The 24,857-nt window shown below is 38.4% G+C and overlaps 1 long non-coding RNA gene across 3 annotated transcripts in view; it reads left to right on the forward strand.

The window, feature by feature from the left end:
• Positions 1-24,857, forward strand: part of LOC138481140 (uncharacterized) — a 535,683-nt gene that overhangs the window by 244,498 nt on the left and 266,328 nt on the right. Inside the window, exon 2 of one of the 3 annotated variants that reach the window (XR_011274198.1) lies at positions 633-3,872. The exons of the other annotated variants lie outside the window; for them this stretch is intronic. This is a non-coding gene — a long non-coding RNA (uncharacterized lncRNA). Of the gene's footprint in view, positions 1-632; positions 3,873-24,857 lie in introns of those variants that run through there. 3 annotated transcript variants of the gene reach the window in all.

A 24,857-nucleotide genomic window follows, 5' to 3' on the forward strand; every position in this document is an offset into this window, starting at 1 on the left:
AATTTTTTGAGTTTTCAGACTGACTGCATGGAGAGAAGTGTTGTTTACGTTATGCAGAAGCATCAAGCGGGATTAGGAGGCTGTTTTGAAGGAGTAGGCAGAGAAGGGGAGGAATGTTTATTGAATCTGAATTGCATTGCACATGCTGGAAGCAGTGTCCATTTAAATGAAATTGATTTGTTTTGTCAACACTTAGTTATTCATTGTGAATACATCATGTTGAAAGGGAAGTCTGTGGCTAGAACGCATGAAAATGACACAGAGAGCAATGCTTTTGCAGGACATGGTGTGCATTTGATGACAGGAATGACATTTTGCATTTAAATTTGCATTTTTTGGGCTATGTGAAATGGGCTGTCCTGTTTTGTTTTGAGAAACATAGAAATGGCGGGAGCAATGCGTAGAGACAGGCATGGTTAGACAGATGCACTGAATTAGACACTAAATTAGACACTGACTGAATTGGGTAGACTCTGAGAAACTAGCATTGATGTCTTTAGAGAGAAATAGTGAGTTTAGAACTAGCTATGTGCACTAAGCACAGAAAGAATGCTGTTTTGTTTTTGACTTTGAATACATCTGAAAACCTGATTAAACTGATACTTGCACTTTTGTTTTCTTTGCATGATCAGGAGAGACACCTTGACCAGACCGAGATTTTCAGACCGTGAGACCTTGACTGACCAGATCACATTGCATGAATTGACCAGACCATGAATGAAGCAGCAGCATGATAGACTGAAAGATTGACCAGACCTTGATGACACCATAAGACTTTGCATCATGGCTGTTTGAAGCAGCAATGAAAGACATTGGTACTTGACACCTACGCTGTGCAGCAGCACTTCTGGGGAAAGTCTCCAATTTGAGGCCTTATAGGTGCAGCTTTGTAAATGGCTGTGCTCTGAGAAGGTACTCAGAAGACCTACCTGCTATCAGATTTCCTGGCATGACAACTGAAGCCATGGGTGGTGAAGATACTGACTTGATATCGACACCTTGCAGCATTCTGTGCAGAAAGAGAATGAAAGATGTTCAGCAAAGGAGGGAAACCATTTGTGGGCTGTTTTGTAATCTGCAGCAAGAAGAGAATCCATTTGGAAGGCCTTACCTTGTGAACATGACAAGTTTGGGGCCTAGGGAAAAGGACAGAAATGCGAATGAGCAGGAAGACACTCTGCTGAAAGCATTTGAATTTCCAGGTGCTAACTACGTTTGAAAAGCAGTGAAGTTCTTTGTCTCTTGTGGGGTGAGAGAGAGCATTGATCTGACACCATTGTGCTTTGAAATCTGCACTTGCATCCAACGTTGGCTGGTCCCTCATGAGAAGAGCAGGGACTAGTATGGCATGTGAAGAGCTGGCATAACAACTGGCAACATCATGACCTGGCAAGGAAGGAGAGAATTTGAATCATGTTGGCCTATGTACAGGGCCATTGAAATTGCTTGGAATTGCCACTGGAGAGTTGCCATCTGCATTGTTTTGCAACACTCTGAATGAGTGCTACGTGAATGATACATCGGTATCAAGAGGAGAAATGCTTGAGAATCTGTACTGATTGGCATCAATTAAGGAAGCTTACAGCAGTGAGCATATATTGCTCTGAAGAATGATCTGTCACCTGTTGTGAGGAGAGCTTGAAGCAGTGAGTCTCTGAAACCTGTCGCAGAAATTGTCCCCTTTCAGGACACACACACTTGCGTTCTGTTTGCAGCTGGAACACCACTTTTTGCTTTGGGCTATGCTTTGATGCCCATACACATGTTTGCTGAACACACACGCTTGTTGGCATTTGTGAACCATTTGTTGACACATCGCTTTGTTGACACACTTTGTTGACATTCCTTGGCTGAAACCTTTGCATTAGAAATAGATCTGTACTGACTTGGAATTTTGCACAGAAGTGAGGAGACACATACATACTGATTGGCTACAACCTGAGTGATCACAGATTGACATGCAGTGAGAAACTAAACTTGAACCTGGAAATTAATTAGACTGGAAATGTAACTGAATTGGTATGTATGACCAATACACTGGAATTGAATACATCTGATGTCCACAGTACATATGCATTGATTCTATGGATTGCATTTTCGTTTTGAATAATCTGCTTGTAGACACTGTTGGCTTTACACTTCTAACTTGACATTTTGCTATGATTTGACATTACAGATTTGCATTAGAAACTTGAATATGCCATTCTGAATTCTGACACATTTGCAGCTATGCATTTGAAATTTTAGCTTGCCACTGATAGAGTGAAATGCTTGCATTGCTTGGGATTTTTTAAATTATTGAGAGATAGAATGTTTTTTCCCTTTGCAATTTTGCTTGATTTAGCATGCCACAATGAGACATGCTGTGACAAATCATTAGTAATGATTATATAATGATAACAGGAGAGATTTGTGAAACCATATTGTATGGAGAAGCCTTGTTTGTTATCATTAGCGAATCATTACCCATTGTTAGCGAATCATTACCCATTGTTAGAGAATCATTACCCATTTAGGGATTAGTTATCCATCATACATTCTGATTAGTAGTGACATGAAGTAGTGACATTAGACTATCCACATATCATGTAGCCATTTGTATTTGCTATAGAATGAGGCCTGTTATATATGATGTGCCTTGCATTTGCCATGTAGAGACACATGTTGTATTTGTAGAGACTTGTAGAGATATGTTGTTAAGTATTATGTCTGCATTAGAGACACGTATGAGTGTGCACTTAGAGTATGCATTGAGTGTGCATTATAGATAGTGCTTGGAATGAATGAATGCTTTAGGCACTACATTTGAGAATAGAAAGCATGAGGCCTATGGTTTTGAAGCCATCCTGAATGAGACACACAGAAGTGCCACGGACTGCGAAAGATGTTATGAATTACAGTATGAACGAAGAATGCGTAAACAGTTTCTTAGCAGACAGAGATAACGTGACTCTTGTCCGAGTGGAGAAGGAGGTTTTATCAGCCTGGCTGGTGTGCCCAGACAGATATGGTGGGGGCCATGCAGGGAGTGCTTTGCAGACAGAGACATGCAAAGGATAGAAGGATTTCAATGGAGGAATATGGAGAGAGATGGATGGTATGGTAACATAAGCACTGGTAGCATGGTACAAGATAGGCTAAAATGTCACGAAGACCAGAACACACAGTAATTGAACAAGTACAAGACATGCATCACAGATGTTTAGGCACTGCTCAGATTTAGAAATGCTGACAGATAGACAGAGAGGCATTTTAGCTTAGAGAAACCATGGATATGTATATACGTCATTGAACAGTATAATGAGAGGTGAGGCTTTGTGAGTTGCAGGTTCTAGATGGAGTTTTGGATGGAGCTGCTCTCTGAGATGGGAGTTTTTAGATGACTTGGAGAGAGGCATTGGAGGTGTTTGGTGCAGGAGAATCCGATGGCTTTGGGAGTTCGGAAGCTTGGGGAAGCATTCTGATGAGAGCAGAGTTCGAGTGACCAGACTGGCAGAGTTAGCTGGAGAGGAGAGACATGGCAAGAAGGGGAGTGTTGCCTAATTGATTGCATGGAGAATTAGGACAGACACTAACAAAGAGCTTTGGGTTTGATAGATGGGGAAATCAGACAGGGATTGTCTTAGAGAGAGAGTATGGTGTGGATTGGAGAGGAATGCTGAATGCTGACACTTGCCATATGTATGAATACACTGGATAAGTTGCTATTAGATTGCTTTCATTAGACGCCTGTGAGGCTTACAGATATTGCATTGCATTGTAGATTTGCACCCAGAGCATAAAAGGTGCAAATTCGAGATTTGCATTATAGTAGTGTTTGCATCATGCATTTGCTGCGCATGAATAAATGTATTCTATTGTTATAATTGAAACTGACTTGTGTGTTTTATTTGTGTATGTGTCTATTCTTAGGGATATGGTATTAGGTTATGTTTTTGTGTCCATAGTAAAGTAATTTAGGAGGAACACAGTGCACACTTGCCTTGAGATACAGAGTAGGGGGGGCTTAGTGATCCACACCGCCCTGCAGTAGATTTGGTAGGAACTAACAAATGGTCGCCCACGGGGGGCTAGGCCAAAGGTAGATTTGTTGCTGTTCCACACATTGAGAGTAAATTTAAGAGTGGCAGGGTGTATGATGCCATATCTCACATTGAGCTGTTTTAAGGCTGGTTTAAGTGTAAGTAGTTCCTTTCTTCTCGGCGCCGTAGCATTAGATACATCCTGGGTGATGAAAATATTTTTGCCATTCCATGCAAGTTGTTTTATTGATTTAGTTTTTCCCAATGTAAGAAGCACGTGTGTAAAATCAAGTAGTGCAAATATGATGGTTCTGGATGAGTTGTTAGATGTATAGTTAGATGACTGCATTAAGTTGATTGAACCAATCCAGTGATGTTCAGTTGAAGTGACGTCAGTAGATCTAGGAGCTTGGTGAGCAGAGTGTTTAGGAACAAAATGGATTGTCCCCTTCAGTACATTCTGGCAATCCCACAATACGTGTGTTGTTCCTTCTATTGCAGTTCTCCAAGTTTTCAGTGTGTTTTTTGTAAATATTTAGCTGTGTTTTCAAGCACCTGTACTCTGCTTGTGACATGTTCGGCGTCACTAACTCTTTGCTCCACTTCTGTTATTCTTGCTTCAAAAGCAGAACATCTGTCTCAATTTACTGTAATTTAACATCGGTTGCTTCCATAAATGGTTTTAGAGACTTTATTTACATAAGGATGGCATGCATGGTTCGGTCAGGAGAGTGCTACATCAGAGATTCACTTTTCTGTCTCTTATTAGAAGGAGATATAGGTGCTTCATTAACCTGACCTTTTTTTGATTACATATTCAAGAAGTTTATGAAGAACCAGAAATGTGATTACTTATTCACCAATACTTCACTTGTATGTGGATACAATCAACTGATAAACTGGTGTCTACCTTATAGATTAGTAGCCTATAAGCTATATCTTGTTTTCATAGTTAAGCAGCAAGGGAATAACGGTAGCTGCCTTTAGTATGAAAACAAATGATTCCTACTTTTCAATACTTGCTTAATTACATATCAAAATTGTGAGAGGAAAGTAGCGATTAATTCTCTGTAAAAGAGTCTTGAAAGCTATTTATCAAGCTATTTTCAGTTAGTAATCAGACTTGTTGGTTAAATAAAAATAATGCATGTATTGCGTAAAGAGGAGTTGAAAGTACCTTTGTTTAAGAGAAAATAGAGGCTTCCAGGCATTATCTGAAAGCTTCGACTCTGTTGTGTGGAAAAGTGCTTCCCAGGTGTTAAGCGTGCCTCTTCTGACATGCTAATCTAGGCAGTTGACAGGAAACGTCAGTGTCTCTGTCATGGGACTAAGTGGCTTCAGGCTGAGCCCACCGTCAAAACTGAAGACATTAGATGTGGCCACAACAGCTCATAACAATTACGCCACAGACCACCAGGGATATTAGCCAAGTAATGAAAGCATTCCCAGTTTAAGTAATGTGCATTTAAAAGTGTACAATGAATAAATAATATCTCACCCGAGCGGGAGTGCACGATTTAGGCGGCCATCTCCAATGGCGCTAAGCCACACCTCTCTAATGTTTATTCCTTTTAATGCTGATACCTTTAATGTCGTTTACCATGTCACCCTTCTTAAACCAAAGCAATTGCATATGAAACCTTCTTCACCTTTGCTCAGCATTAAACCTGAAATGCCACTTTTAACAAAAGTGATACAAGGAGCCTTGAGATCTAAACATAGTAATATTCAATCTTCATATAAGGTCTACTGTGATTTGATTAAGTCATATGTAAATAGACCAACATATTTTTTTTAATTTTATATTTTAAATCTCTAAAAATTCAGATTTTGGCCGTTTCACCAAATGTATCCAATAAGAAATGCCAAGAGGTTGTGCCTTTTTTTCTGATAAAATATCTAATATTCGTCAAAGTATTCTGGGCTCTTTAGTATAAAGAAATGTAAGTAGTGAGACATTCTGGAATTTAGATAGTTTGTTCGTCTGAATGTATATGGTCTTTTAACATTGGTAGTGTAGGGTATTTTGTGTATATTTGGGGCCTAGCTGTATTTTCTTACCGCCAAAAATAAAGTAATTCAGCAATAATCACTCCTTGCATTCAGATTGGGTTTGGTATTATAGTAATATAATGGATATGCATTATTTCAGTACACAGATACATTTAGTTGGTATGCATTTTGTTGAGGTATAGTGATGAGCATAATTTCTTTGTTTTATTTGTGGCCCCAACATACAAAACCCCTTTCTTTTGTTTAGACTGTTCTTGTGATCTCTTGAGGCCTCAGGCTTCTACATCATTCAAGAACACCACATTTTCATATGGAATGACACTTATGGCTGTTATCACTGATTTATCTACACCAGTGAGCTATGCTTCCATAAAGTATTCACAATAACGTGGTATAATCACTAATTTATTTACATTAGTGAAACTATTTCCAGAGGCCTCTCTTTCTGCTGACTCATATACATCCAGCAAACTATTTCATTATGTTCCACTCAGAAAACACGCACACATATATACACAGAGTGGAACCACGCACACAGCTATTTATAATTGCTCATAGCATTACTTTATCTGCATAGAAACTTGGCGCTTTAAGCATCATTCCCTCTATGGCATAATATTTTTTTTAGACACCAAATGAAACAGAAACAAGAATACTCTTAGGCAGACTGTGTTATCACAATCTCATTTCAAAATGATACATTACTATTCGTGAGGCAATCCTCTCTGAAATAAAAACATGAGAAAGACAAAATGCAAGGACACTACGAATTTCATTTCATATTTGCACAAGAGAGAGAAAAATTACATTGTATGTTTTGCCTTCAGCTGGCAACATTAAAATGTGTCATTTGAACACAGTGAAAAGCTATCGCTACACTCCCTGTCTAAAATAGGTCTCATGCACATACCGCACCCTCACTTTCATACAAGATAATTACCAGTGAATTGTAGGTGTTTAGCACGCGAACTCCCCGGACTGGTCGCTTTCTTTAAATGGCTCAAGTCTTTCCTTCAAAGCACCCCAGCGAGGACATGCAGTTCTGATCTGCGGTCTCTCAAGCCGGTGCTTATTGACTGGAATCTCCAGCCTGGGAAAGTCAGCGATGGACTGGGACGATACCTCTCAATCAGGAAACCCTATAGAAACTCCAGCCAAGTCTTCCCCGGAGCTGTGCAAAATGTCCTCTGCCTTTCTTTTTCCCCGAAATGTACCAAGAGACCTTGGTTACAGCCCTTAAGGTGACGTGTCACCAATGAAAATGCACAATAATCTATCCTCCTCTTTTAACAATGGCTTGGTTTATACGGTTTAGAAACTCTATCTATTCATTTCCTGGCATGCAGATTTCGCATCCAGCTAACACAGTGAACAGAGAAGAAAAAAAATGAATCCAAGTGCACGTTTAAAATGACTTTCAGAGCCTGTTTTTTCCACCTCATTTTGCACTGGAGAACACATTATGATGTTAATAAGTTAAGATCATGTTAGTACTGTTAATTATATTAGTTCATTAATCCTCTAATGTGTCTCCTGCAACAGAGGCATTTCAGGAGAAAAAAAAAATGGTGCAATTGCTTGTACCACATTATAGCAATACATTGATCTCATGCAGTGGTGCTGCACTCCAAAAACACGCTAAATAATCCTACATATCCCCTCCTTTTTTCTGAGAATTTTTGCAGTGGTCCAAGCCATAATTGGAAGAAATCCGACTTGCTCCCTTTCTTCTTTTTTAAAAATGTATGCGTGTTGGGATATCTTTCTCTCCACGTTGTAGCCACTAACATGAGCAGCATCTTCATTTTTACTGATAAAACAATCAACCATCCTCCCATTATTAGCACCAGGACAGCTAAACCCACTATAGAGCGTTCCCCCAGGTTCCCCAATTACATCTTTCCACTTCTATTATACCCAGGTTACTAACCGTAATGTTGTTCTTTCTTAGATTCATTTTCACTACGTGTTTCGCTTTATGATTCAATAAGAATTCTAGGTCCGAGTCTATTGGAAATGCATCCCTTTAAAAAAATTCAATATTTTCTACTTGGCTTTCCCAAATGTCATTCGTAACATGAAACAATGTTAACCCTCCAATCGACACAATTGTATCCTTTGGAACCTGTAAGTAAAAGACATTATATTTCACCTGTTTAACCACATATGTTCCATGATTTAAGTGTACTACTGTCAGGTTTTTTAAACAGATGCTTATCAACCATTTACCTTTGACCATTTTAGCCTGTGCTAATTCTTCACTCCCCATATTGCTAATGATCACTTCACATCCTTCTGATATACTTGGGTCAGATTTCAAACCCCAAATAGCGTCTGTAGCATCAGGAACAAACGGTTTACCTGGGCACATATAATTTTGTTCTTTAAATATGACAAACGTTTCCAAGTTTGGTATCAAGTAAACTTCAGGCTCCCATGACTGAAATGCCACCACTTCTGGAGTCTTAATCTTAATAAATATGTCCTCTTGCCAAAATCCCACATTGTGTATCCACTTGGTTTGATAAATAAGTTCAGGAGCTACATATGGGATGCATAGTAAGAACCCAATTTCCAGCCTATCCAAGTCCACATATAATGGCATTGCATTACCCATTTCAAATGCAATTTTTACCTGTATCACATCAATCTCCCTCCTAGTCACCCTTTCTATCCTTTGATGAATAATATCCTGTGAAACAAAGTACAATGGTATATGTCCTTGAATCAATTATGAAATTGCAGTTTGAACTTCTTTCATATAATTCGTTAATAGTCTATCAACAGGACTCATTATATTCAAAATCTCACTAAGTGTTCTGTCATGCTTAATAATCAGCTTAGTTGCCCGTTGCATCACATCCGCTTGTTCATTCAATATGATCGCAGTTTCATTTATGAACCTTACTTGTTCATCCAATCCCCCTCTAATCCCATCTAATGTGTTTTGTATTATTTCTTGGTCAACACTCAGTTGTTGTGCTTTAGAACTCAGCGTCCCTACTGAAATGGCATTGGCTGTTGATATCGTTGTACCTATTATGGCTCCAACTATAGACATTACCAATGAGATCGCAAGCATCACTTCACCTCTTTTTCCTCTCCTCTTCTTAATGTCTGCTGAATTCACAAATGTTTTCTCCAATTGCATCAATATATCTCTTATTGACTGCTTAGCGTCCTCTTTTCTTATTTCCAGCCACTCTTTAGTCTGCTCAGCTTTAATTTCAGTGTTGTTAAAATGTTTTTCTATCAAAATATCAGGATTCAATGGTATATAAATGTTCTGGAAAATCAGCCTTCTATCACTCATGATGAATCCTGGTGCTTCTTCTACCACAATACCAGATGCTGGTCCAGGTTCAATGACAACCTGTGCTTCTGAATTTTTGAAGTTCCCTCCGAACATCAACATAATTATCCATATTGTCGGCGTCATCTTCAATGCTGATCGCTTTGCAGCCTTGATCTTCGCCCTCTTCCGGGGCTTCTCCGGAATCCATCCACGTGGGCTCCAGGACTCCATCGTCTCCCATGGCCTCTGGTCCTGTGTCCAGTGAATACAAATATGTTAATATTCTAAATCAAATAGAAAATAAATAAATTAAGTACATAGCACAAAACTAACTTCACCTTTTTACCAAAAATAAAACATGCTTTGTAAAATATTTCACCCTTTTTCCTCTTGCTTTCTGAAATTAAACGTAGGTTAAAGAGAAAACAAACATACATAAAACAGCATTCAATATTTAATACATTTTCACACCAATTCCATAAATTTTAGCTTCCATTTTTTAAATATATTTACATATATTACAGTGTTTATGTGCCATTATCATAATCAACCATCTTTATTTAACTTCTCTGCCACTTCTATTGACTAGACTCATTCACTTTACCTTTTTATGTTCAACGGACTTTATCTGCTTCTACACGCTCAAGTTGTTTAATCTCATGTTTAGGGTGACATGGTTTCATTTGATTTACGTGAACAAACTGCTCTGTTGCTGTTTTACCTTCAGTCTTCAAAATTTTATAGACCACAGGAGCAACCTTATCTATAATTCGATATGGCCCCTGCCAGGCTGCTAGAAATTTGGAATTTTTCTGTTTACCTTTTCCAAAATGAAATTTATACACCTGATCGCCCACACAATATTCCTTTACTGACGTCTTTTTATCATAATATGACTTTGCACTCTCAGCAGCTCTTTCTAAATTATTCTGTACAAAAGCAAATGCATGCTGTAAATGCATCCTCAGTTCATCAATGTATTCATGAACTGTGGATGCGCTCACAAGTGTTTGTTCATGTGTCCCGTATAGCAGGTGTTGTGGTAGCACCATTTTCCTACCTGTTAAAACTTCATGAGGGCTAATACTGTTGCTTTGGCTGGAGTTGATCTGATTGCCATCAGAACCAAAGGTAAGCGTACATCCCAGCTGGAACCTGCTTCTGCCACGAATTTCTTTAAAATGTCCACAAGAGGCCTATTGCTTCGTTCAATTCCACCTGAAGAAGCCGCCCGATATGCGATATGTAGCTTTTTCTTCACACCCAATATTTGCCATACCTTACTCATTAGAGCACTTGTAAAATTACTTCCTCTGTCGGATTCTATTCTTTGTGGCAACCCAAATCTTGAAAACACATGGCTCACCAGCAATGTGGCTGCTCTTTGCGCACTACAGTCTGATTCAGGAATACACTCAATCCACTTCGACATCAAACACACCACACTTAAAATATAATGGTTCCCCCTGCTCGACCTCTTTACAGGCCCTACATAGTCTATTTGCAAATCTGACCATGGAAGAGTTAGGCCTCTTTTCATTAATGGAGCTCTATGCATTGGTGAAGCAGGTTTAAATTGGGCACATACTAGACATCCTCTAGTATATAATTCTACATCTTGGGACATAATTGGCCAATAAGCACAATCTTTTAGTATTTCCATTGTTTTCTGTGAGCCTCTGTGGCCTGCAGTTATAGCATCATGCGCATGGTGTAGCATTAACCCTCTGAATGAAAGGGGTACCACCCACTGTATTTGTCCTGTTATGGACTCTCTAATCATGAGTCCATCTTGTAGTATTATTCGTTTTTTATTCTTTAATAGCACCCTCAACTCTTCTTTTCACATACAATCATTTTCTGTTAAAGGGTTTTGTTCAGGATCTATCATATGATTATAATAGATTCCCAAAATTCGATCATTCTTTTGTGCCTCAATCAGATCTTGATCTGGTGTATCATAACTCTACTGTACCACTGGTTGATCTGTCTCCTTTGTCGCTTTAGAACGTGTTACTGCATCAATTTGTATTTCACCCAGTAAATGTTCAATAGGTAGCAATTCTCCCATCACAGCCCCAATTTTAGCCAGGTGATCTGCCTTATCATTTCCCTCCTTATCCTCTCCTGGAGTTTTCAAATGCCCACGAATTTTCCTCCAGTATATTGTTAAATCATTTTCTGACACCAATTTGTCTATGGTTTGTATCATTTTTCAATGTTTAAGTGGCTTTTTATTGTATGTAATCATGCCTCTCACTTTCCAGCCAGGTAAATATTACACAAAGCTATTTTGTGCGTAATCAGAATCAGTCACCAGGACAATTTCACTGAATTTATTATCAACTGCAGTAGCAATTGCTTTATAAATGGCTGGCAATTCCGCTACCTGACTGCTCCGAGCACCAATTCTCATCCCTATACTCGGGACACCTTCACACTTCAACCAGACATTCCCTATTCCTGACACTAATTATTTATTACTGTCATTTTCAATGTGAAAGGCACAACCATCAACATACACAGTTGGCAAGTCTTTGCATGTTTTTTCATCAAAAGCTTTGTGTGGTGATTGTTCAAATTCCTGCCAATTAGGTTCCACTTCTATTTCATTTGATACTGGTTCAGCTGCACAGTCATGTAAATCTGCTAAACCTTGAGCAATTGGGCTTTTTTTATTTTGGCCATATCTCACTTCTACAGGAAAACCCTGTAATGCTAGCGTCCATGAAGTGATTCTGGACTGCGCTAGATTACCTGACCTAATTCTTTTACTCTCTAAAAACTGCGAAGGTTGATGATTTGTCTCAATAATCACCTTTTCTCCCTGAACAATGGGGCGGAAATGTTGTAGCACCCACACAGTGGTTAATAGGGCCTTTTCACATTCATTGAATTTAATTTCAACTTGGGAAAATGCCTTACTTGCATACGCAATGGTTTTGTGATTCAAATCATGTTTTTGTGATAACACTGCTGACATACAATGTTCAGAGAAACCTATTTCTATAAAGAAATCCGTGTCCTATATGGGATATGCTAAACATGGTGCTTTTACAAGACATTCCTTCAATTTAGCCACTGCTTCGGACTGCTCTTTTTCCCATTTCCAGGGTGTATTCAGTTTAAGCAGTTTAGTCAATGGTTGAGTGCTTTCAGCATAATTTTCAATGAACTTTCTGTTATAGCCTGTCATTCCTAATAAACTTTTTACCCCTTTCACATTTTTAGGATCTTTTAGTTTCTGTATGGCCTCTATTTTCTTCTTTTGTGGATTTAGTCCATGTTCAGTCACTTCAAGGCCTAGAATATTCACCTTTTTCTTGCACCATTGTGCTTTTTGTAAAGATACTTTGGCGCCTGCTTTCTGCAATTGGCCAAGAACTTGTTTTATTTAATCAAAATGGCTTTTCAAGCTTTCGTTTTTTATCAGGACATCATCTACATAAATTATGGTTCCTCTTTCTGCTGCATCAGGCATAGCCTTCCTCAAAAATATGCCAAATTCACTCCCACTATTGACGTACCCGAATGGAGTTCTAACCCATGCGTATTGAGTCTTATCAACTGAAAAGGAAAATAAATTCTGAATCTCCTCTGCCAATGGTACACACCAACATCCAGAGGTGAGATCTAATGTGGTGAACACTTTTGAACCATGTACCTGAGCTAATCTCTGATCAATGAATGGCAGTGGCCATCTGGATACTGGCACTCTTTTATTTAACTCTCTCAAATCTGCACACAGTCGCCATTGACCTTTTGGTTTTAACACACCTAAAATAGGTGTATTGGATGTGCTATGAATGGGCCTGATGATTCCCCGCGACTCCAAATTTTTTATAATCCCTGCCAATGATTCTAAACATGCCGGGTAGTCTATACTGGGGTACAAATACTAGGCGTCTGCTACACCCTTCCGGAACTGTGGCCACATGTAAATTAGTTAGCCCACAATCATAAGCATCTTTTGCAAATGCATCTTTAAACTCCATAAATATCTTCCTCAATTCATTCCTATCCTCCTCGTTGTCACATGCATCCGCTAACAAAATCTGCTCCTCTACCATTTTGGAAAATTCTGGAAAATGTTCTGGCATGGGAATCTCGGCGCTTTCCTCTAATTGTGTGGCTGTGTCTCTTTGTAAAGCTGCCACATTTAAATGTTTTGGCATATCAGCTTCCACTTCAATGGGCTGATTTTCTATTTCATTTTCATTTAAGTTAAATGTTATGCAATCCTCTTGATGACAGCACACTGTCTCGCTTGAATCATAAGGGTACACAGAATGAATTTTAAATATCCCTTTGGGCTGAGAGTCCAGGTATTCTGGCAATTCACCCTTAGCATCTACATACTTTTCAGGGATATTTCCAATCACCATGTTATTTAGATCAGCTGTGTAATGTGATTTTTGTATGGCCATTCCTACTGGGGAGTTTTCCTCTAAACGAATATTCTGATAACCTTTATTATTCACCATCATTTTTACAGACCCTTCACCCACATCTACCAATGGAATGTATTCATAATCCAGGCCCTGCTGTATTATGGATTCATTCAGACACACAAATGCATCAGAATCTTTCATCTGCTGTCCATTTTTGAACTTCAGTGTTATTACAAACTGCTTTGTGAATGCAGGGATAACAGTATCTTTCCTCATTTGTAATTCAATTGCATAAGGGACAAGCTGTGCGCAATGATAAGCCCTTCGTTTGTCTTCAAATTCAGGTGCCGGCCCACCTATGCGTGACCATATCTTTTGATTAAGGAAATCTAGCACCATACACATTCTGTGCATGATGTCATTGCCCATGTAAAAGTCATTTTGCGTTCCACACACTATCCAAACATTATGGTAAATTGTTTTTTGTCCAATGCTAATTTTCAGCATGCATCTACCTGCAATTCGGTTTTCAAAGTCTGGACCGTCCAAACCAGAGACATACTGGTTTTTAATCCTAAATTTTGGGATCTCCTCCCTTTCCATTATTTTTTGCAACAATTTCTCGTTAATGAAGTTCCTTTCCTGTTCAAGCGCTAAATTGGCTTTTATTGTTTTATAATAGTCATTTATCCCAACGTGAACCCATGGTTGTTCATCTTCCATGTGTATTTCAGCAAGAGTGGTAATGTGTTTTTCTGAACCTGCTCTAGGAGCAGTATTCTGTTTGCATGTCTTCTCTTTTAAATAACAACATAAGGTGTGCTCATCTATGGCAGTTTGCCATTCTTTCCTTGGGTCTAAGTATATTTGTACAGGTAATTTTTTATTTTCACTCTGTATCTTGTCTTGACACATTAATATAACAGTGACGCTAGGTATGCAACTATTCTGGAGATACACCTCCACTGCATCATTTGTTTTTGCAACGGTGTGACATTCATTTATATTGCTGTTTTGTGATTTTAGTTTCTTAGGTCTCAATGGTTTTTTGGTTAAGGACCACAGTACTCCATTCACCCCATCTATGAGCGGAGATAATCTTTTCAGGCATTCTGTTCCCATTAGAAATGGAATATCACAAATTGATGTGACCAATACCTCCTGTTTCATTCTGTGTTTACCTATCTTTATGTCAACCTCGGTGGCGCCTATAATAGGCACCTCCTCCCCGTTAAAATTATGCACTGGACCTTGATTCTCCTTTACTGTGATCTGATTCTGCGGAGATCTCCCTTCATTGATACTCTTACTAATTCTTTAGACATAATGGTGGCCTGTGCGCCAGTGTCAATCATTGCAAATGTATTGCATTTTTCTTCCACAATGATGGGAGCATAATACCTGTCTTCAACTTCCTCTAATACACATAGGAAATGCGAATTCTTACTGATTTCAGGGCTCACCTTTCTCAGGCCTTTTTCACTTTTGGCTAAGCACATCGGTAAATGGAAAGACATTTTTCCCTCCTTTTTGCTCATTCCTGTGTGAGAGACTTTATTCATTTCCCCATGTTCAGAGGTTTTTGAACATGGGGAAACCATGGCCACCGTTCGCCCATCCATCCAGGTATCATCAGAGGTCACACTACAACCCTCCAACTGAACATGTGTAACAACATCACTTGGCAATTTGTCATTGTCTAATTCTGTGCATTTGTGATTATTCAGTATGATACCAGCCCTTTTAACCTCTTCAAAAATATGTGGTTCAAAGAATTCTTCAGGTGATTGACCTGTACCCTCCTTTTGAGTATTTCTTTTTCCTGCCTGTGTTTGGTCATTGTTTGGATTGCCCAGGGAAGGAGCTATAGCATCGCCACTTACTCCTGGTTCACTGGTATTCCCCATGCATGAGTCATTTTTCTTAAACCTGTCTCTTTGTTCTTTTGGGTTTTCAGGTTTTCCTATTTCATTTGTACATATCGCCAATGTTTGATTTAGTTCTAGGTTAAACCGTACCTCTCTTTTAAAAGTATTTGCATTTTCTGTTACATGTTCATGTACTGGTATTTTCACTTTTAAATCATTAGGCATCTCAGAGTCATTATGCAAAATTACATCAGAGCAAACTGTCTTTTCGGTGCTGCAGGTATCAAAAGTACTTAGTCACTTTTCAGAAGCCCCCCGATCATTGCTATGGCCATCTGCCCCCTCCTTTGATGACTGTTTTTGTGTTGTGCAGAGCTTTCCCATTTGCTCAGCCAACATTTTCACTTGGGCCTCGAGGCACTGCAATCTTTCCATCTCTCTAGAATCCTCTCTCTGTGGCCTAGATCGATATTGACTGTTTTCACCCTGATTGGATCTATTCTGATACCTCTCAGGAGAACGATTTCTATTGGGATGGTTCCTGAACTCTTAATTCATTTGCGGAGGGGAGCGGGGTGCACCCATCCTTTGGTTGTAGTCCCCTGGTGGGGAATCATTGTATTGACGTGAAGTGTAGTTCATATTCTGTCTCATGTCTTGTCTCTCAGGTTGTGGGTACTGGCCCCTATGTTGATTCACATTATCAGCAAATCGATCCACATATCGGGGTCTATTCTGATTACCATATATCATGGTATTGGGATCAAATCTGCTTTGTGTCCCCAATGTCTGATAAGGACCATCATTTCTTTGATCCTGATTTTGTCTCTGGTTATTGTTCATACCTGACATATCAGGTCAATAGCCTGCCCGGAGCCTCCTAAGTACCTGGGGCTGATGAAACGCTCCCTATTACTAGGATCATGTGATTGGAACATTGGTGCAGTGTGTGATGACCTTTGTTGATTACCCCTCTGTTCAGGTGCCAAAGTATTTTTACTTGGACTTTGAGCAGACTCAAGGGACATTTTGGCTGACCTGATTTCCATCACTGTTGCTGAGGGTTCTTTAGATTTAGGTCTAGTATCTCTAGTAGCAATTGCTTGTACCGCTTTATAGCAATACATTGAACTCATGCAGTGGTGCTGCACTCCAAAAACACGCTAAATAATTCTACAGTAGCCAAAACTAGCAAACCTTGTATGTTGAGTTCCTGTATTCCTCAAGGAAGTTTAACAAGTATTTTATATGATTTGTCCCTTGGTTCTTCAACTAGAGAATTCTTATCTCATGCAAAGCTGCATTCAGGATTTGTTTTTTTTTTAAATAGGTAATTTTCCCAGCTCTTGAAAAACAAACTAATATAAATTATGATGGTTTGTTTACTTCTTTAACTTTTGTTGGGAACATTCTTAAACTAATGGTCGGCAACCATCTAGATAGATGGATTCAATAGCTACATTTTCTGGGACATTTGCAGTCTGGATTCCTACTTGGCTGCAGAACAGACACGGCCACTCTTCAGTTGTTGATGATGTGTACTGTTTGGTAGGTTAGAGAGGTGCTTTTCTGCTGATATTGTTGGATCTCTCAGACCAAAATCATATTTAATGGACATTTCTGGCCAGGTCTGTAGTGCTGCTTGTTTTTGGCCAACTACTCACACGCAGTCATAGTGAGGTTGCTCAGACCCAAGCCCGGTGCCTTTTGTTTAGGTGCCCCAGGGATCGATCTAGTTGCCTGAAATATTCAATTTGTGCATGGAGGATCTTACTGCTAGGTCGAGGGGTGTCTCCCTGCACCGCTATGCAGATGGTACTCAGCAATACCCGAATGTTTAACCTGAAGGAGACTTACATCACCTCTGTGAACCCCTTCAGAGGATTGTGTACTGCATGGCTGTACATTCCTTACAACTGAATAAGTCCAAGATTAAACTCTTGCTGTTCCCTTACTCTAATCCTATAGCACCTATTCTTTTTTGCTTTGTTAACACCTCTACTATTGTGCCCACATAAGGGGGATTTGTGTCTATCTTGTGTTACTTACATTGTCTGTTAACCTCCATTTGCTTGCTATGAAGGGATACGGCTTTTGTTTTCACATCTCATTTGTTCCTTTCAGTTGAAGCCCTTGTTCTATCACAAATTGGCAATGGGGAATCAGTTTTGGTCAGTCTTCCCCAAACTACTCTTGCCCTTATGAGGTCTGATTTTGATGCCGCTACAAGACAATAACACCATATTTGGCCTATTTTAAAACAGATTAATTGGCTTCAATTGAACAGTAGGATAATGTTTGAATTAGCCTGGAAAATACATAAAGCAGTACAGTCTTATACTTGCAGGTATCGCTATGGTAAGTTTGTAATCTCTGGGGGGGGTGATCTTCACAGTAGGGCCTGTCTGAAGATTCCTAAGCTTTATCAGTTTTCTTCCACTCGCTTGACCTTCAATCTCTTGCAGTTTTGGAAAATGTTTAAAACATGCAGGAACAGTGTCCTTTCAATGTGTATGTTGTTCATATCATAAGTACTTGTTTTTATGAATTGTGTTCTTTACACAATATGTTAATACATTGTGCATGTCATTTGTATAGTGTCCTAATATACCCTGGTTTTATGTGCACATTATATTTAAATATGTAATCCAACAATGTTTAGGGCTATGCTAATGTGATCCTTCTAGTGAAAACTGAAAACATATTTAAGAAGTCTATGATCATAGCACCAACTTCTACTCAAAATTGTCAACTACATGCTCAGTTGGGCACCAAGGAGATGAATCAGGGACCTGGGACAGTTCAGTAGTTACAGTTCAATATCATGTCCAGCGGCAGGAGCTTTATAGAGCTTTGTAAAATGTAGTTATTTTCTAATTTTCCCTGTTTTAGGCATATTTTCCTTTGCTTTACCCACAAAGGTCTATTCCGTGTTAAAAATAAAACGGAAGACATTGTGGACTTCAACAATATGTGTTGCAGGCCTTTTTGAGTATGGCAGAAGACATTACTTTGGCTGCCCAGCATTTCAGCTCTCTTTGGACTATTTACAGATCAAGAATCACTCGAACGTTGAGGAAGCACTTATCCAGTCTAGATGGCAACCTTATTTGTTATGTTCTTTCCTCCAGAGCCTTGCAGTCCCCACAAGGAAGATGGAGAAGATTGGATCCCTAATAAATGTGTTGTACCTGTAATATTGGCAATTTGGAAACTGTTGTCCATTTTCTTTTTCTTTGTTTACATTATAAAAGGCTGAGGACTAACCAGCTGAATATGACTCCTATAATTTCTGCTGGCTGAAAAGGACACAAGGGTTATATTTCTGTTAAGCCAGTTCCTGAGGTAACCTTGGGGCCACAGAACTAAAATAACCTCAAAGATTAGTTTAGCAGAGGTATTTCTTTAAATGCATTATTAAAGTGTTTAGCAGGGTGACAGTTATTTTGTTTTGTGACATATTAGCAGTACTTTCGAAACCTTTTAAAATGCTATATGAAATCATACATGGATTGTATGTATTGTTTCAGCAAATAATCTCAATTTGTTTCTGTTATACCAATGTAAAGCGTTTTTGGTAAATGTGTTGTGCCAATACAATGTACCTTTTATCTGTTGGAGCAGTAACCATGTACAACTAACTCCACATAGTTTCCTGGTGTAACAAAGCATCTATCAATCTTATCAGGTAACTCTCACCTATATTAGCTGGACCATTAGCACAAAAATAAATGGGCTTATTTTCTCGACAACAACATGCTTTACTTTCCTGCTGTAGACCATCCTCTACTTCTTTTTTCATTTGTTAATTCATCAGTTACTGAGCCTCATTTATCCACTTACCAAAGTTATCAAGTTAATGTCCATTTCTACCACCTCAACTCATTTTGCAGCACTTACTGGTCCTTCACACCATAAAAAGAGCTTAGACTATGCATAGAAGTTTACTTAACCTTTTCATCTTGTAAGAGTTCTTCCTGTTGTATTCAAACATTGTCAAACATACTGGAACTTTAAATATTGCAGTGGATCGTTCACAGCTTCAATGATTCTGACATAATCATTAACTCTAACATTCTTTTCCATTTTCCAACGTTTAAACAGGTGTAATAGGCAAACCATTTTAACCATTTCTTTTCAGTATCTTGGCAATTTACCTTAAAATGGTTTGTCAAGCCTAATGTTTCATATCGTTCCAAACTGTCAGCAGTAACGTACTGGAAGATGTCCTGCTGCCTTATTTATTGTCAAATTTCTTTTGTAAATATAAAACTGTACTTTCTATTAAAAAAAAACATACATTTTCCAGCTAATAGTCCCACTTTGGATGACTCCTATGAATTAAACTACTTTTCCAGTATTGGTGCAATATCTGTACTAAAGGTATTTCCCACCAAAACACTTTCAATCTTTTGAAAGGGGCATAATACTCTTTTCCAAGTAGGAGAAGGACCAAGACTCAGGCCCAGAGTATTTTCAATCTTGCCACATGGGCCTGTTACACAATCAGCAGCTTCATATGCCTCTATTCTCGATGCAACATTATTTTAATCCCATAACTGTATAATTCGGTTGCCAATGAATACTCAAATTAAACATCATCCCAAAAATCACTCTATTCACTTTTTTCTACTTCTGCAACAAATTCAGTTACAGAATACATCATTTCCTGAGAGTTATCAGCCACAAACTAAATACATTTTGTCATCATTCTCCAATGCAGTTCTGACTGGATTGTAGTCATTAATATTTCGAGCTATTACTTCCCTTTGAAAATTGTATGTGTTTTTCAGTGACTTCCCTGTGACATTAAGAAGGACATATGACAACAAGTCATTTACCTGGCCACCTAAAAACTCAGGTCTTGAAAATCGAAATATGCCTTCTTTGGAAACACCCCTTTCTTTCAGTTTTTCATTGTCATCCTTTTTACACCCATGAAACTGAAACCTCAGCCCTTTCTTAGGTGACTCTTTATTTTCATGCATACTAGATGCTTATTGCCATGCATGTTTCCTGCATAGTTTCACTTCTATTTAAATAAGTAACGCATCTCGCCATTCACCATTCGACGTGTTACAAATAAAATGCACCTTTGACCAAAAAGAATAATAGATACAACAAGAACTGTTCACAATACTCAAAGACATAGTTGTCCTGGTATAATAAGGTCAAAGCTTCCTTTGTTTGAACTAGCACAAGCAATTCTGATAATTCCATGCTTACTCTGCACATCTTAATGTAACAAATGAATTAATTGCTCTAACATTGTTTAACCTACATTTTATATCGACTTTTATAGAAAACACTAACTATAAGTACCAAACACCCAGCCAGCATATTAAAAATACTACTTTCTGTAACTCTTAACTTCATATCATCTCCATTGACTCTGTCACATTCATTCCCATGTAACCCATATGTCAAAGTATGTGCCACACACAGCACAACATTCATTCTTCACACGTATATGAAAGATGAAACAATTACTCAATATTATGCCTATAGATATGTTATTTAGATTACATTCTGGTGAATCGATTCTGTGAAGCTGATAGTAATTAATCCTACCCTCTAATTAATCACTGAGAAACGCCAGAAAACTTTTTTCAAACACACGTCAAGTTTGAATTTATTGCAATTGTAATAACACACCCATAACACATGTGTAACATCAAAAACAAAAATGAAATTAGGACAATACTGTGTAAAAGCAGGACAAATAATACCATACTAGACACATATTCTATTGCAATATAAAGCAATGAAAAACAATATAAAAGAAAGGATATGAAAAGAAGGAAACCTCTATTGCTAGAGACCATCATGTTTGTTTCCTTACACACAAAAGAATATGCAGGACAGAAGAGAAAGGAAGTAATACAACGTTTCCATTTAAGGTATGCAAAACACACATTGGGGAGGTCTTTATGTTCTCATCTCTTCCATTGCCCACCACAGTGTTAATCAGTAAATAATTGAACCTTACCCACACTAGGTTATACTAACTGGAGGTGGATATGCAACACTCAAGGTAGGGTTCCAACGTCATTGGAGATGTAATCGGTATGTTGGCTCAATTGGATGGTTTCACAAGTTCAGTTACTTCTGATTCCTTAGGCAATCTTTCAAGTAGAATTCTCTTACCCCTTGCATATCTGTTGTTACAGAGTTCACATACCAATGACTGGCATCCATTAATGCAAGTGTCTTTTTTTACATGCTCAAGTCACAATATTTATTTTGCTCCCCTGCATTTCTGAACATTCATTAGTAAAACCAACCTTAGTAATGTAGCGACAATACTAAATATATATATTACAGGCTAAGCTCAACATGAATAGCATAAACGGAATCATTTAGAGGGAGTGTATGTGGGTTATGACAACATTTGTTCTTAAGTATTTGTAGCCCCCCTGAAGACTCTGGACCTAATTACATGCTTGGTGGTATACTGGCGGTAAATTCACCAGGATAACACCAAACAGAATTACTGTTAATGCCACTTGCCCTTCCGGAATTTCTGGCAGATTACAAGTGGCAGCAAGTGGCACCTATCCCCATTCCATGGAGTCCCATAGGCAGCCCAGAGGTGCAGGTAAATCTGCCCACCCCACCACCAAGAGTGTAGTTTGCCAATGCAGTAATGTGCCGATAAACGGTATTACCAGCATGTTAATACCGCACCTGACAAACATGTAATGAGGCTCTCTGTCTTCCAAATCTATGGATCTTTAAGATCATGGCACTGGCATTGTCTTTATAGATGTTATTCATCTCTGCTGATGGCTGCACTTTAAGATGACAGGCAAAACAAAAAATACCAGCAATCGCTTGTGTCATTTTAGTGTTTATCAAGATGCAGCTTCCCCCTACTGATCGATAAAAATTATACCTCCACAATAGTCAAAAAATGTGGCTCTCCCGATTGATTTCCATTAAGGACATTTCCACTAAACGTTTTAATTTTCTCCATACCTAGTTCAGATGATTTGTTAAAATGTATTTTTAACTTCCTACTAGCCATAAAGTTGGAATAGTTATCTAATATATTCTGAAATGCTCACAGGGTTCTTGCAATAAAAACAAAGCCATCAGTGTTTGCCAGCAATGGTATTCTCCATGCCCCAATATGTTGAACATAATATGTGTATCACTCAAATAAACTTTTTAATTCATTTGTGTAAAGATTAAACACTATTAGGGTTAACACACACAAACCACTTGCTCAACCCCTTATGTAATCTAACATTTTGGGGATTCCCAGATCAGTTAAAATTGACCATAGGCTGACCAAGTCAAAAGCCAAAGAGAGATCAATGAAAGCTAAATATAGAGTTTCATCTCTAGAAACTGTGTACTTGGATGTTAGCAAAAGTAAATGTAGTGCCTGATTGATGGTCTCCAGACCGTCTGTGTAGCCCAAGTGGGTATCAGCGAGTATATGATTGCTGTAATCCAATCAACCAAGCCAAGTGTTTATGTATTATACTCCCTAGAATCTTTCAGGAGCTATCCTCAGGCTGGATAGGTCTATATAATGATAGTGACGATTAATCCACTTTTGCTAATTGGCACAATAACTGTGTGGTGCCACAAATGGAGGATTGAATTACTGTAAACCACTGAAACAAAAATATTTGTAAGGAGCTCATCATAAAGGTCTGATGGCATTCTAGCAGGGCCAGGACTCTCATTTGATATTTGTGCCTTAATTGCAGCAATGCCATAGGAATTTGTGATAACTGCATTTTCCAGGAGACCTTGAGGTTTAGGATATTTCCCCATTGTTATCATGTTTCCTAAACAAAGAACTACACCCACTCTGAGACTAGTACATTGGTTTCTATTTTAAAATCTACTATTTGGTTTGAAGCCTTACCTATCATTATCAAAAACCTTTGGCAGATCCTATGTTCTGCTTTCAGTAGTAATTCCTACCAATCCTCAAGTGCAAGGCCTCTTTTCCAATTTCTACATGTACTTTTATAATCCGTCCACTTTTTTTAAACCACTTAACGTCTCTCGGTTCCATTCTAAGAGTCTCCCATATAATGTTCTTGCCATTTTACATGTAGCATTACATCACCCTTCCCTATGACTCATGCCCCTCATAGGTTTAGAGGATATTACACTTATAGAGTCACAACATATTTAATCATGCCTACAAGATTCATATCATCCTAAAATAACAGGAACTGCCTTTCCCAGGACCTTTAATTCATTAGTTGCTTGATTAATCTTTTTTCCCAGGAAATTCTTTTATGGTTAAACATGAACCCTTCTCTATGCAATCATTTCAATTACTCTCTTTGTTAGTGCTAATGAGACTTACATGGATATGATCACTCTCCTTATGTTCTGTTAACTGCATGTCTTCAACCAGATGCCAGTTCAGCACAGTGATCAGCATATAATTGATTAACAAACTCCACTGATGGCCTTTAAAGTTTTCTTTCACAGGATTATCTGAACATATTCTCCCATAAAGACCACAGCCTCAGTTGACAGTTGCACAAATTCAACTCCAATTACGGGGATGTTTCAGTTGCCACCACACTCTATCCAATATAAGTGTCTTCATTCTCTGGATCACTGGTTCCTCTGGTGCTAGCTTCCATTAATCCACGTCTGGAAGGAAACAGGCTGTTATACTCACCCCTGATCTCATGTCAGACTCTATATTAAAAAAAGGCATTTGACCTTCCACATATCTTTCTAAAACATTCCTTATTACATTCCAGAAGTGAGGAAATCATTACGCCTTCACTTTCTGATCATGTGACACTTTTCACATAAGTTTGGAGGCAGTCACTTCACCTCATCTGACATACTTAATGGTTCAAATGTTTTATTGCAAGAAAAGGTTTCTAAATGAGTATACCTGTTAAGGTAGATGATCTGATCACTTTCCATAAAGCCTGCTGAAATTTCTGATGTGTTCCCAATTATTATGTGCCACGTTCATCAAATTCAGCTATATGTTGCAGGGATCATATTCAACATGCGTATTGGGTAGAAACTACAGTTTATAAAATTAGCCTAAAGGGACTGCAATAATATATCATGGAAAAAGATTCAGGCCATGGGGAGATTTAATATCAGACTATGCTAATGATTTAAAAATATGTTTTGCCAATCTGTGGCTCTGTTAGGTAAGAATAATATATTCCCCTAAGATAATTTTTTCTACAGCCCACTCAGTTGACACTTCTGGTCATAATTACATGTTGACCCGGTTTGACAGCAAAGCCAGTTCTTACATTGA

This window comes from Ambystoma mexicanum, chromosome 5p, assembly GCF_040938575.1.
Source record: "Ambystoma mexicanum isolate Mex_15411 chromosome 5p, UKY_AmexF1_1, whole genome shotgun sequence".
NCBI lineage: Eukaryota > Metazoa > Chordata > Amphibia > Caudata > Ambystomatidae > Ambystoma > Ambystoma mexicanum.